Source organism: Lissotriton helveticus, chromosome 7 (genome assembly GCF_964261635.1).
Source record: "Lissotriton helveticus chromosome 7, aLisHel1.1, whole genome shotgun sequence".
In the NCBI taxonomy this organism is placed as follows: domain Eukaryota; kingdom Metazoa; phylum Chordata; class Amphibia; order Caudata; family Salamandridae; genus Lissotriton; species Lissotriton helveticus.
This window is the reverse complement of record NC_136068.1, coordinates 21764811-21780414: the sequence shown is the minus strand read 5'-3', so window position 1 is coordinate 21780414 and position 15604 is coordinate 21764811. Positions and strand designations below refer to the sequence as shown.

At 45.5% G+C, this 15604-nt stretch overlaps 1 protein-coding gene across 1 annotated transcript in view; it reads right to left on the bottom strand.

The window, feature by feature from the left end:
- LOC144768892 (uncharacterized) overlaps positions 1-15604 on the bottom strand; it is a 195605-nt gene that overhangs the window by 47251 nt on the left and 132750 nt on the right. The gene's annotated exons all lie outside the window — the stretch shown is intronic.

The following is a 15604-nucleotide window of genomic DNA, read 5'->3' as shown; positions in this document are numbered from 1 at the left end:
GTTAAATGTAGAAAAAAGAGGAATAGAAAAAGGAGTTGAGAGAAAAAGGTCTAAGAGATTCTTCAAACACACCAGTATTTTGGAATAAAGGTTCTGAGCTGGTTATCATCACCTCTCAACAGCATTATATAATTTGTCAAAACGTGATTGTTGAAACGGTTTTAAGAGTTGCATTATTATGGAAAATGTTTAATGTTGTAAGAGCCGAAGGTCCTTCCACTGAAGTTCCATTACTGGGCTCTTCCACTAGTGCATACTCCATTGCCCATTACTGGGCTTAGCGCTCTTCCGGTGGTGCATAGACCATTGCCTATTACTGGGCTTAGCGCTGTTCCACTGGTGCATGGTTCATTGTCCATTACTGGGCTTAGCTCTCTTCTGCTGGTGCATAGTCCATTGTCCATTATTGGGCTTAGCGCTCTTCCATTGGTGCATAGTCCATTGCCTATTACTGGGCTTAGCTCTCTTCCACTGGTGCATAGTCCATTGTCCATTAGTGGGCTTAGCACTCTTCCATTGGTGCATAGTCCATTGTCCATTAGTGGGCTTAGCGCTCTTCCATTGGTGCATAGTCCATTGTCCAATAATAGGATTAGCGCTCTTCCACTCGTGCATAGTCCATTGTCCATTAGTGGGCTTAGCGCTCTTTCACTGGTGCGTAGTCCATTGTCCATTAGTGGGCTTAGCACTCTTTCACTGGTGCATAGTCCATTGTCCATTACTGGGCTGAGCGCTCTTTCACTGGTGCATAGTCCATTGTCCATTACTGGGCTTAGCGCTCTTCCATTATGTTTTTATTGCAATTCCTTTTCGGGTCCCGTATTCATTTTGTAGGCACCGCAAAGTCCCCATTGGAAGGTTTTTTTTGGGTTCCAGGCAGGTAAGACGAGCAAACTGATTTATAAAGCTCCAATATAAGCGGGGAGTCTTTCAACTCCCAGATTTTAAGTCGTATTTTTGGGGCTGCATTCACCGGGCGCTTGTGCAGTTTATTTATCCTGGCAGACCCTGACCAAGTGTCTTTCTGCTTATCAGCTAGCTCTGGGGGAAGAATATAAGCGTTTTTTAAACCGGCTGGGGGACCCAAATTACTTCAACAGGGTTTGCTTTGAGGTTGTGAAGGATGCTATCCGTATCTGACAGGAAATCTGTAATAAATATTCCATTGCCTTTTTAAATAAAGAAACGCTGCTTTTGCATAATCCTGTTTTCCTAGTAGTGTTTCAAGATCCAATCGGAAAGGCCTGGGTGCGATATGGGGTTCAGAATATCAGGCAGGTGTACGACTTAAATGGCTTCTGCTCATTTACCGGATTACAGGCTAACTATGGGCTCCATAATCACTTAAAAAAATATTTACAAGTGAGGGACTACTTTTTGACATCATCTAAGTACCTGATGCATCTGGAAGGTACAGAGTTGTAGCGGTGTCTTTATAAAGCAAGTAGATTGATAAGTTTGGTATATCAGGTCCTTTGTCACTATGTAACTGAGGACAATGTGCTGTTGGATTGAAAATGGAGCCGGCAACTGGGGTCTGACGTTTACATCTTGGAGCTACAGAGGGCAGAGGAGATTCGGGACAGATTAGTCTTCTCTATCAATCAGAACCTGCATTAATTCAAGACTATTTTTCTCCTATATTACACCCCAGAAAGAATGTGTAAATGGGGAGCCAATGTTTCTGGGGATAAAACTAGTTGCACAAAATGTAGGCAGATTTCTGCAGATATGGTGCATATGTTCGCTGTATGTCCTGCCTGACAGGACTTTTGGACTCATGTAACCAAATTAATGTTGCACTGTCTAGGCCTCCAGGTTTCATTATCCTTTAAAGGGATTTTGATGGGGGTTAAGTTTGAGGATCATGGTGGTATCAAATGCCTAACAACAGTAATGATAGTCTCTGCCTGGTTATTTGTTTCTTGGGTTTTGTCTCTGATGCCCCCACTAAGGAAACTGAATATTGGGCTCCTTTGAGCAAATATATGAGTCAGAGTTGGCTCTTGACAAAGCTAGAGGTCCTTCCTCACTGAGGAAACTCAATAAAATTTGGGCGGGTCTCAGCTGCGATTGATCAAATTATAATTTGATTGATGTTCTTTTCTTCGGATGACCATCAGGGTCAGGCCTAAGCCTTATTTATCTATGTTGTTTGTTTCTTTCTCTCTTCTTTCTTTTCTTCTGTATGCATATTTTGTTTATTGAGCATTATGCACTGAACATTTCCAACTTGGAAAATAGTAAAAAAAATATTTTAACAAAAAGATTTTGACAGTAACTCTTCCAGAGTATATACCCATCCCCCCTCCTGTGACGGGCCACTGCTGTATCACCCTCAGTCTCTGAGCCATATGACTTGGGTGATACTAATCTCTTATCAGCACTCCCATACTAAGATTGTTTCCTGGAACGTAGTTGGCTTAGTGGCCAAACTTTTGTGCCCCAACTGGGACTTGTTTGTAGAATAAGCACACAATCCAACAATTTCAATAGAGTTTCTTCTCTTTGCTTCTTCTCGCCTCCTTTCATCAATACACATAGTTCTATGATGTCAATATCAATGTTTTCTTCTTCAATCTCAAAATAACATGAGAGCCAGACTATGAAGTCTCAAAACAATTCTCTTTATTATTCTTCAATACAAAGAAACAGCCCGGCCAACACGTTTCGCCTTCTGAGAGGACTTCATCAGGGTTAATGTATTTCTATTCAGCAGTGTCACATCGAAGCCTATGTGTAAAATGGATCAGTTCTCCATGAAATTCTTGGAATACTAGTACTGCTCATTTATTGTTCAAAGGTTAATACCAGGTGACCATATATAAATATCACAGCTTAATGTCCACACCCCTTGGGTTCTGTAAGCTCTGACCGGATAATACCACAGACCACCACCATCACTGACCTTTTTCTGGATTTGTTGAAGGCAATACTAAAGTCAAAGGAAATTGCAGTCATCAAGAGTGTTGGCCATAAGGCTGGAAAAGATATATTTATACTTAGCAATAAATATGCTAACCAGATTGCAAAATACTGTGCATTGCAAGAAGAGACAGTTGTCCAGGAGGGTGAGGATGAAGAGTTGAGAATAAATACACTTCAAAATGCTGAAAATATAAATTGTTTCTTTAGGAGCTCAACCAGACTTCATTAAGTGAACTGAGAGATCTTCAAGATGATGGCCCAGATAATGACGAAAGATGGGAAAGATTGGGTTTCAAAAAATATTAAACTTATATGTATTTAAATGCTCAGAAAAAATACATCTTGCCAAACTCTACTCTGTAGCTAATGTTCAAATATTTCCACAATAGGTCTCATGTTGAAAGAATTATTGTAGTCTGAATATTAAAAAAGTATTGAAAAACGACAAAATTCAGAGAGGCTTGTTTATGGTGTTTGACTTGTAAGTTAAATAATCAGGGGAAAATGACCAAGGTATTGATGAGTCGTATTGGCAATTCAGAAGGCCCATTTATAAGACTTCAAGCAGATCAGATTGAGATGCTAAATTACAATGGTATTGAACACACCTTTGTAGTTGTCTGCATGTTCTCGCAGTGGGTTGAAGCATACCTCACCTGGAGATCAGATAGCTTTACAGTTGTCAAATCATTATTGAAGGAACTAATTCCTGGATTTGGCCTTCCAAATTCTAGTAAAACAGACCATGAGACACATTTAAAAATGAGGCTTTGGAAATCATATGTGAAGAAAATGAAAGAAGTTAAAAAGTTCCACTATAGTTATCAGCCTCAATCTTCCGCAGTACGGGAAAGGACAAATGGTACTTTCAAGAATACGCTGGCAAATATCTGTGCAGTCCCTGAAATGGCGCAAAACCCTTCCTCCTATTTTTATGAACATGAGAAATACTCGCCCAATTAAATCATCATCATCTTAGAGTACGGCAAAGGTCTGGCTGATATGTAGGGTGGGCAGAGTATGTGGCGTGGCACTCGGCAGAGTTCCAAGAAGTAAAAAAAAAAGCTCTGTAGAACTCTGCTCTGCTCCACCTTCCCAAATTCCACTCCTAATTTAAAAAAAGGGGAAAAAAAACTTGCCTGCTCTCTGGCATCTCGGGCTGCCTTCCTCCTCGCCATGGTCTCTCCTCCTCGCCACCATCCACATTGCCGGTCTTGCGAATATGCAATTCACACAAGACATTCAATGTAGGGGTTTGCAGCGAAGACGGCAGTGAGGAGGAGAGACCACGACAAGGAGGAGGGAAGCCTGGAGATAGATGCCAGTGAGCAGGCAAGTGTTTTTTTTTCGGTATGTGCCGTGGCACAGGGGCTAACTCCGCTCCACCACGAAATCAGAATTTTGCCTGAACTCCGCATTTCCAACAGAGCGTGGAGTTGGCAAAACTTTTCAAACTCCGCTGGCGGAGCAGAGTTCACAGCCCGGGCTTACTGATATGAAGAAACATAGACTATCCAGTGCCATTATAATGCCAATTTAGGGCCGCTCCCACCCTAAATGTGCTTGCCCCCCAAAAAATCCCTAGTGTCTAGTGTGCTTTCTGTCCCCCCATCAGGGCATATTATGAGCTATTACTCCCACTTCTGCTCCTTGGGGGGCAGAAATATTGTGCCAATATTTCAGAGGGGTGTGGGCATTATAATAGCTTGACTCCAGTGGCATGGAGAGCACAGGACCCACGTCCGGTCATACCCGTCCCACTCGGGTTGACAAAGGCAAAAAGAACAATTGATGGACAGAATGTTGAACTATGGAAATATGGGTCTAAATCCATTATCTTTTTGCTCCCCATGGCATTCCCCACCCACAGTTATAGCAATAGAGGTCTTTCTGCCCCTCCCCCACAGGGGCAGATAAAGGTACTAGCCCCCGATCCGCCACCCCCAGGGGGGCAGAAAGCCCACTAGGCACCAGTTTTTTTTAATATGTAGGGGTAGGGGCTGCCTAAACTCGGCATGCCAATGCCCCCAAAACAAAAAAGGGAGAGCCTTATGCCCACCTTGATGGAAAATATGGGGATTATTATCCCCGATCTGCCCCAGAGGGGCAGAAAGTCCACTAGACACCTGGGATTTTTTTTTTAAATAAAGTGAGGTGTGGGCTGCCCATAATGGACGATGACAACCCTCCCTCCCCCAAAAATAGCCCCATCTTGCTGCCCCTCTGAGGGGCAGACTGGAGCAACTGCCACTGATATGCCTCTGGGGAAGAAATCCCACTAGAGATATATTTATGGAGTTCAAGGGAGCGGCCCCTTAGGCAAGGGTTGCACCCCTTTTCCTTTAGGAACACATTCTGCCTTCCCTTGGGGCAGAACAGCGATATTCTTAGGCTCATTTGCCACCAAGGGGCCAAAAAACCACTAGACACTAGCAAATGTCACTGTGCGTGTGCGTGAACTGGAGTTCGGCTGATGATCTGTGTGTACTGGCATTTGGCTGGCTGTGTGGGTACTTGCATTTTGCTGGCAGTGTGTGTGGACGTGTACTTAGCTGGCAGTGTGTGTGGATTGTCCCTTGGCTAGCTGTCTGCGAGGATGGCACATGTCTGACGGCGTGTGTGAACTGTCGCTTGGCTGGTGGTGTGCGTTTACTGACGCTTGGCTTGGTTTATACATGGATGGCGCTTGGCTGGTGGTGTACATGGATGGTGCTTGTCTGGAGGTGTGGCTTGTGTTGATCCTCCAGCATTCTATTACCCAGAATCCCCTGCAAACCTTACATTTAGCTAAAATGTCACACTTTCCTCACATCTCTGTGTGAAAACTTTGTGGGATCACCGTGCTGGTGCACATTTCCCACCACCCACCATTCCCCACTGTCTCCTGATTAAAATGATACCTCACATTTGTGGGTGTCCAAAGCAGAGAACCTAAAAAATTCAAAACTGAAAGGGAACCAAAATGGGTCCAAAAGGGCAGTTTCTTTCCATAAGAGTTTAGGCTCACTCTGCTTTGGGCATCCACACAAGTGAGGTATCATTTTTATTGGAACACTGAGGAAAATGCTGGGTGTTGGGAAATTTGGGCCGGTGCGGTGATCTCACAATCTTGCCACACAGAAATGTGAGGTAAATGAGATTTTGTAGTTAAATTTGAGGTTTGCAGGGGATTCTGGGTAAAGAAACGTTGGTAGATCAACGCAAGTCACACCTCCATGGACTCTCCCAAGTATCTCGTTTTCAGAAATGACTAGGTTTAGTAGGTTTCCCTTGATGGCCGCCGAGCCCGGGACCAAAAACCTAGGTGCCCCCTATCTATCCCAAAGCAACCTGTTTTTGCAAGGAGATCAGCTACGTTTTGTGTCCTGGGCTCGGGGGCTATCTAGGGGAATCTAGCAATCCTAGACATTTCTGAAAACTAGACATCCAGGGGAGTCCAAGGAGGTGTGGATTGCATGGATCCCCCAATGTTTTGTTACCCAGAATCTCCTGCAAACCTCATATTTAGATTTAAAAAATCATGTATTCCTCACATTTCTGTGTGGAAAGGTTCTGGGATCACCAAACCCACACCAATTTCCTACCAACCAGCCTTTCCCCCTGGCTCCTGACAAAAATGTTACCTCACTTGTGTGGGTAGGCCAAGGGTCGATAACAGGTAAGGGCCCAAAACATATTGTAGAGGCATACAACATTATCGATCAAAAAACATTGGGGGATCCACACAACCTCCCTGGACTCCCCCGGGTGTCGAGATTTCAGAAATGTCTGTGTTTGGTAGGATTTCCAAGATGACCGCCAAGCCCGAAACCAAAAGTACAAGTGACTTCCTCGCAAGACCATGCATTTTTGTGATTGAGAATTTTAAAGTTTCCACAGTATGTTTTCGCCATTTCCTGTTGTGGTCACTAGGTCTACCCACACAAGTGGGTACTATTTTTACCGAGAGACTTGGTGAAATACTGGGTTGTTGAAATTTTGTGGCACCCCACAGATTCCAGAACTTTCCATCACAGAAATATGAGGAAAATGTGTTTTGTTTTACAAAGTTTGAGGTTTGCAAGGGTTTCTGGGTAACAGAAACAGATGAGAGATGAACACATCACCCCTTCCTGGGTTCCTCTGGGTGTCTAGTTATTAAACATATACACGTTTGCTAGGTTTCCTTAGGTGCTGGCTGAGATAGGGCCCAAAATCCACAGCTAGGCCCGATGCAAAAAAAAGGGCAGTTTTCTGAATAAAAATGATCCACATTGTGTTTTGAGCCATTTCCTGTTGCGGGCACTAGGCCAACCCACACAACTGAGGCACCATTATTATTGGGAGACTTGAGGAAATGCTGGGTGGGTGGAAGTTTGTGGCTCCTCACAGATTCCAGAACTGCCCATTACAGAAATGTGAGGAAAATGTGTTTTTATCACAAGGTTTGATGTTTGCAAGGGATTCTGGGTAACAGAAACTGGTGGGAGCAACCAAGGAACCCTTAATTCCCCTGGGGGTCTAGTTTTCAAAAAGGTACATGTTTGCTAGGCTGATCTAGGGTCCAAAATCCATAGCTAGGCACACTGTGAAAACGGGAAACAACCTTTACAACGCAACCTTTACAACGCACTACCATTACAATGAAAGTTTTACAACGCAACAACCATTACAACGCATGTCTTTACAATGCAACCATTACAACGCATGACAATACAACGTATACTACTACAACGCATATCATTACAACGCAGTCATTACAATGCATACCATTACAACGCATAACATTACCATCCAACACTTACCCTACTGTTGCACCCCCTGGAGTTAGAATAGTAATTTTTACCCCTACACTATCCAACACTTAACCTACTGTTGCACCCTCTGGAGTTAGAATAGTAATTTTTACCCCTACACTATCCAACACTTACCCTACTGTTGCACCCCCTGGAGTTAGAATAGTAATTTTTACCCCTATACTATCCAATACTTACCAAACATGCAATGTAATGGTATGCGTTGTAATGGTATGCGTTGTAAAGGTAGTATGCGTTGTAATGGAATGTGTTGTACAGGTAGTTTAAAAATATTCGTTGTAATGGAATGCATTGTAATGGAATGCGTTGTAATGGATGTTGCGTTGTAAAAAATGCGTTGTAAAGATATGCGTTGTAAAAGTATGCGTTGTAACGTCATACATCCGTGAAAAAAGGGTCTGTTTTATGTCAAAAAATGAGATATTTCCACGTTGCATTTGGGCCATTTCCTGCCGCAGGCACAAGGCCTACCCACAGAAGTGAGGTACCATTTTTATCGGGAAACTTGGTGAAATGCTGGGTGGGTGAAAGTTTATAGCTTCCCGCAGATTCCTGAATTTTCCATCACAGAAATATCAGGAAAATGTGTTTTTTTTAAAATAAAGTTTGAGGTTTGCAAGCGATTCTTGGTAACAGATCCTTGTGAAAGCCCCATCCTAGATTCACTTGGATGTCTAGCTTTCAAAAATGTATTGGTTTTCTAGGATTCCCTAGGTGCCGGCTGAGCTAATGTCCATAATCCACAGCTAGCCACATTGTGAAAAAAGAGTCCGTTTTCACAGGAAAAATGTGATGTGTCCACGTTGCTTTTTGGGTCATTTCCTGCGGCTGGAACTAGGCCTAACCACACAAGTAAGGTGCCATTTTTATCAAAAGGCTTGGAGGAATGCTGAGTGTGTGTGAGTTTATGGATCCCTGCAGATTCCATAACTTTTCATCACAGAAATATGAGGAAAATATGTTTTTTTCACAAAGTTTGATGTTTGCAAGGGATTCTGGGTGACAGAACCGGGTGAAAGCTGAACAAGTCACCCTATACTGGATTCCACTGGGTGTCTAGTTTTTAGAAATGCACAGGTCCGCTAAGTTTCCTTAGGTGGCGACAGAGCTAGGGTTCAAAATTCACAGCTAGGTACTTTGCAAAAAAGGGTCAGTTTACTGTGTGAAAATGTGATGTGTCAACATGGCGTGTTGGGCTGTTTCCTGTCACTAACACTAGGTCTACCCACAAAATTGAGGTACCATTTTTATCGGAAGACTTTGGGAAATACTGGGTGCATGGGAATTTGTGGATCCACGCAGATTCCAGAACTTTCCATCACAGAAATGTGAGGCAAATGTGTTGTTTTTTTTTACAAAGTTTGAGGTTTGCAAGGGATTCAGGGTACCAGAACCTGTTAAAAGCCACATACGTCACCCCATCCTGGATTCCCCTGGGTGTCTCGTTAATTTTTTTTATAGGTTTTGTAGTCTTCTGCAGGTGCCGGCTGAGGTAAGGCTCAAAATCCACAGCTAGGCGCATTTAAAAAAAAGGATCAGTTTACAGTGGGAAAATGTGATGTGTCCATGTTGCGTTTTGACCCATTTCCTGTTGTGGGCACTTGGACTACCCACACAAGTGAGGTACTGCTTTTATAAGGTAACTTAGGGGAATACAGCATAGTAGAACAAATGTTATTACCAGTTTTCTTTCTATGCATTGCTGCCTTCCAAAGGTAAGACAGCGTATAAAAAAATAAGTAATTTTGAAAAATACCCTCTAATTCACATGCTAATATGGCTACCCTCAAATTCAGGGATGTGCAAATAAACACTGCTTCTAAACTGTATATGTCGTTCCCATTCCGGAAATTCATAGGTTTCCTTAATATCTATTTTTCACTCTTTATATTTTTCCAAATGAATTGCTCTATACCAGGTACACAATGAAAAACCATTTCAAGGTGGGGCACAGTCATCAGCTCTGGGTCCTTCGGGTTCTCGGTGAACCTACAAGCGCGATATATCCCCACAACCAGAAGGGTACTGCAGACATAACAGTATAGTGCTTTCAAAAATATAGCAAAGTTAGAAGAAGTAACAGGTGAAAATGTACGCACAAATGGCTGTTTTTTTCAACTCAATTTCAATATTTTTTATTTCAACTGTTACCTTCTATAGGAAAACCTTGAAGGACTTCACAAATAACCCCTTGCTAAATTCAAAATTGTGTCTTCTTTTCAGAAATGTATATCTTTCAGGGATCCGTTATTGGTATTACACCCATTTCTACCACAAACATTATGACAAATAGGTAAAGGTAAAATGCCACAACTGTGTACAAAATGCTGCCTATTCCTGCTCCCTTGCCCGCGTATGCTAGAAGCAACATGGATTGTCTGGAGGTCTCCTGAAATTAAGGGAAGTGATTGACATCACACTCATCATTAACGGATGCAAAATATGGTGCTTGAAGTTACCGCGCACCCTTGATTCTTGTCCCCTTGGCGTAATTGGGCCATTGGGTTCGTTGTTGGACTACATACCTGAGTAGCCAGTCCTGGCACTGGGAATAGGTTGCCATATCCAGTCCTGAAGAAGACTCGCAGCTGAGGCTTAAATCTCCCTCCTTGCATCAGCCGAGTCGAAACGTTGACGCCCTCAACTTGACAAGACCTGTACCTGCTTCCTATCCGACATTCCTTTGAAAGATGCATTAATTGCACATTGTAAATTTACAGATTGCATGTAAATGAACGTTATACATTGGACTGGTCTTCATTGTCTGGTTTTGAATACCAGTGATTCTAAAATCATTTAATTGTATCTATCCTGATTCCTGTGATTTGCACTCTCACCACCCACCAACACCACTCCCCTACTTTGTCTCCCTTCTTGCGCGCAACCTATATTTATTGAATAGAAATTCTTTGCCGAGTCAACTAATAAATGTTTTTGTTTGAAGTAATTTGATCTGTTTTGGCGCGATTTCTTGTGTGGTTTCTCTATACATGTATTCATAAATAGGAATTGAGTGCATGCGTGAGAAAGTTCATTGGGATATTGAGTGTTGCAGTGCTCTACACAACACAAACTGTGTATAATTGAATTCAATTCATGATAAATCGGTCACAGACCATTTTTTCATTCCCGTATTGCACCCAGGTCAGTCTTGACTATTTGGGTTACCCCATTATCTATAATGGAAAGATGGTGATTTCAGCAACACAAAGCCTTTGCTAAAAAAAAATAACGGACTCTGTCTTCTGCAGCACTTTTTCCCACAAAAAAAAAACCGTAGCTGTATTTTGCCTAATTTTTCAGTCCCCTCCAGGGGAATCTATAAACCCTGGGTACCTTTAGATTCCTTAGGATGATGGAAGAAAAGGGCTCAAATTTGGCATTGTAGGAGGCTGGCTTAGTATATGGGGCTCACTTATGTAAAATTAAGACAACACTCTTGGTGATGTTAGTGGTCTTAGACAACCTTGAAAGCTCTCTAAGTGGTAGTTGTAGCGAGCAACCCTCAGGCATAATCTAGAAGGAGTGTAAAGTAGCTTGTTTTACCAGAACATAATCTTATTTGTGTATATTAAATGTAAAAGAACAACAAAGTGTATTTATAATAATTGGTATTTATTATAAGACATTCTCTAACCCATACAAATATCTCCTACCCGGAGATATTCACAATGTACACAATACTGTGCAAATAAAACATGTTAGTAGCATGAATACACAGTGGTTGCCAGAGGTAGACCAAACCATATACTAAAATAGTGGGATGCGATCCACGACTCAAGTAAAGACTATACCCAGAAGACATATAAGTGCTGGGGACCCAAGAAACCACCCAAAGTAAGTAACCAGGAACCCCACAGAGGCCATGTGCAGAATGGGAACACAACTGCGTGCTCAATTCAAGTAAATGGGTAAGTCGCAGTTGCATTTTCAAAGAAGAAGGACCTTTCCCAGTGGACCTTGATGAAACCCTGTGGAAGATAGAAGATTGGAGAGCCACCCCACTAGTGGATACCCACCAGTATACCTACACCAGGGACGCCGGTTGCATGGGTGCGAAGTGGTGTCGGAAACTGGTGTCAAACTTAATAGAGGACTTCAGGAAGATGCAGCTGGCGAAGATGGTGAAAGTGTCCGGTGGAACCCAAAGGTGGATTTGAGAGGAGAAGTACCTGCAAGCAGAGGCGATTAAGTCTATGCCACTCAGTAGTGACTGTTGGACCCGGCCTCGTGGCGTGGTCCCACTTGGCCCGCCTGGTGGGCCACGGACAGCATCGACCCCTGGCCCCCGGCCTAAAGCTATCCCCTCCAACCTTCACGAGAGCCGCCACCCCTGGTGACCCCCGGCTCTCCCCCTTAGGAGCCCGGCGACCCCTACTCGCCCCACTCTTCGGATCCGACCCCAATCCTGGGCCACCATTTCAGGCCCCGACTCCATCTTAGACCCTCCACGTCCCGACCGCGTGGCCTCGGCCCAACCTCGGCCACAGCCCCCGCGAAGCCCCGACATCGAGGCACCAAGATCCAACCAGGTGGTAAAGCGGCCACTTGACGGATCCAGGAGGAGGGGAGTTTCGATGGGCCTCCAGCCGTCCCCAGACGCCTGGTTTCGATCGTCCTCCGGCCTCCCTGGGCGCTAGCTCCACCCCCCTGCTGGGTGTCTGGACGCTCTCATCCCGGCCCCTCTGACCCCCAGGCGCGAGGGTCCGGACATCAAAGGACTCCAGACCTATATCTGTGGCAGCTCTGGAATGGGTCGGAGTGGTATCCTGGAGTCGAGAGCCCTGCTGACGCTGTCGCGGCTGACCCTGAGAAGAACTCACTACTTTGAACCCTGAACCTCTGGAGCCTGCTGGCGCTGCCGCGGCCCAACCTCGCTGAAACCACCTTTGGAGTCCTGCTGGCGCTGCCGCGGCCCAACCTCGCTGAAACCATCTTCGGGTCCTGCTGGCGCTGCCGCGGCCCAACCTCGCTGAAACCATCTTTGGAGCCTGCTGCGCTGCCGCGGCCCGACCTCGCAGAACCCCCCAGCTCGAGGATTGAGAGCTGAGCGTAGGGTATCCCTGTGCCAGACTGGTGCCAAGACTGTCCCGCTACCCCTTTTTCTCCCAGTTACCGAGACTCTAAGGATCCCTCGATCCGTTTGTACATAGTGCCGAAAGAACCAATCGTTATTGCTGATAAAGATTCTAAGAAGTTACCCTCTTGTGTGGTGTCCCTTTGTAGTGGTGTGATTGCTCTGCTGTGACAATTCTAGGAGAGGACCCCCATCCCGGAGGCCTCTCGACGGCGCTCGGCCACTTCCATAAGGAGAGGTGGGTCTCGGGGTGGTCGGCCAGACATCTTCTGCCTCCCCGGGGATCGCCTTTCTAACAGTGACCATTAGGTATGAAAGTCAAATGCCCAACGATGTCGGGTGTTACAGGAGAGTTGACGGTGACCATGGAGCTGCAGCTTTGTGGACCAGGCAATGCTGTGGAAGACCAGGAGCTGTTCACAAGCTGACCCCTGTCATATGTCGAGAGTTGAGGGGTCAGTGTCCGTCTGGAGCGCAAACTGCAAACATTGTGGCAAGCAAAAAGGGTGCAGTTTCAGGATCAGCAAGGTCCAAGTAACTCACCAAAAGCAGGGGAGTCAGAGTAGGCTCGGAGCAATCAGGTGATCCCACTGGAGTCAAAGAAGACCCTCAAGAGGACCCGCAGGCTCGAGGCACTGGAGTTGCAAGAAGACCTCGATCAGTTTTGCCAAAGATGCAGGTCCACAGTGCAAGAAATGTGGTGAGGAGGAATATCTTGGTCACAGGAGATGATTGAGGTTGAGGTTACTTGGAGCCCAAAGATCTCTGAGGAAGAGAGCCAACATGCTTTTGCAATGGGAAGTTGACGTGGTGCACATGGGTTCGGTTCCTGAGGTTACGACGAGGGATATTGACCTCAAACTCAGTGAGAAGATAGTGCAGGCCTCAAGGGAGTTGAAGAACTACTACCTGTGTTGCTGAGCCTTTCAGAGACTGTGGGAGCCGAGAATCAGCAGACTGGTCAGCTTTGTTGCAGTGCCTGCAGATGCAGGGAAGTGACTCCTTCACTTCATGGGAGATTCCTTCAGGTGTCTTGGATGTCCAAAGGCCTTGGGAGGATCCTGTTTGAAGCACAGGCACAGACTTTGCAGCAGACGAGCAGGACTACGAGGCCAGGAGCAGCAGTAGTCTTCCCAGTTGCGGTCTTGGTGCCCAGAGCAAAGTCCATGGATGTCCAGAGAGCCCAGATGGTTGAAGCAAAAGTGGTGTCAGATCTGAATCTTGTCCCATGACAAATCTAGGGATCCACCTACAGGTAAGCCCTTAAGTACCCTAAGGAAATGTTTGGGATGATTCAGGCGTCCCTCCCAGAGAAGGGGCTGGACAGTGGGGAGGGTACTCCCATGCTCTTTGTCCAGTTTCACGCCAGAGTGGGAGCCAACGGCTCTCTGAACTGGTTTGAACTGGAGTATGCAAGGAGGGCACCAAGTGTGCTTTTTGAGCAGTGTCTGTGGTGCTGGCAAGCATCACCATCCAGCCCCAATACACTAAACACCATCTGGGAGGTGGCCACACCTCCATGTGACAGGAAATGTTAACAGTGTGGGAGGTTTGATTCCAACATGTTTGATACCAAACATGACAAGGTTCATTACAGCCAGTTTAGAAATGGTCATCGCGTAATGACGCATGGCCCCTCTATATATCGTAATGGCTGATGCGCTTACAACCCGGGAGAATGGACTCCGAAGGTTGTAGTGGTGTTGCGCTCATGCAGGGGCATCCTCATACTTAGAACCGAGCACCCTACCTTCAAGCTTGAAAGGCCTGCTTTAGGGGAGACTTATAGGTTTTAAGTGCAGTGACCTTAGATGTAAGGAAACCTATATCTGCCGTAAGTGGTGCTAGCACCAACTTACACAGGCTGCAATGGCAGGCCTGTAGTCACAGTTTGAGTGGTCTCTCATGGGTGGTATAATACATGCTTCAGCCCATGGGTGCCCCTGGGGTACCTATGCCCTGCGTACGTCGGTACCATATACTAGGGACTTATGAGGATACACCAGTGACCAATCTGGGATGTACCTAAGTACTCACCATAACTAATTTAGGGGAGATGTTTTGTTATGTTAGCAGAAATTTCTAAAGCGCACAGTCACCAGGAGGTTTCATGGCGCTGATCTTGGGAAGTGTCAAGACGGAAGCGGATTACGCGTGGGCATGTTTAAACAGCCAGGTCTTAAGCGCCTTTCTGAACCCCAACAGGTTGTCACACATCCGGATCACTAGTGGTAGGGCGTTCCAGAATTTAGGGGCAAGATAGGAGAACCTGCACCCTCCCTGGCGTTTGAGATTAAAGGCAGGGGTAGTAAGTAGCTGAAGATGAGCTGACCGCAAATTGCAGAGTGGGACATGCCTTACCATCATGCAGCTGATGAATTTGGGGCTCCTGCCGTGCATGGCCTTGAAAATTGCGCACCCCGTCTTGAAAGCTGCGCATTGGGCAATAGGTAGCTAGTGAAGTTTCATAGCAAGGTTGTTTATGGATTAGTCTTGCAGCCTGGTTCTGTACCATTTGGAGGCGATTGAGTAAGAACAATGGTAGGCCGAGGTAGATAGAATTGGAGAAGTCGAGACGAGAGAGTACCAGGGCTATCACAACCTGTATGAGGGCTGAGTGGGTCAGCAGGTGGGCAATCTTCTTGATTTTGCGCAGTTGGAAAAAACAGGTAGAGACCACTGCCCCTACTTGTCCTCTAAGCGACAGATCTGCATTTATGGTGACTCCAAGGCTTTTCACAGAGGGGGAGGGAGTGGGGGGGGGTCCTAATCCCACCGGCCAGTAGTGTGGGCCCCAGGAAAT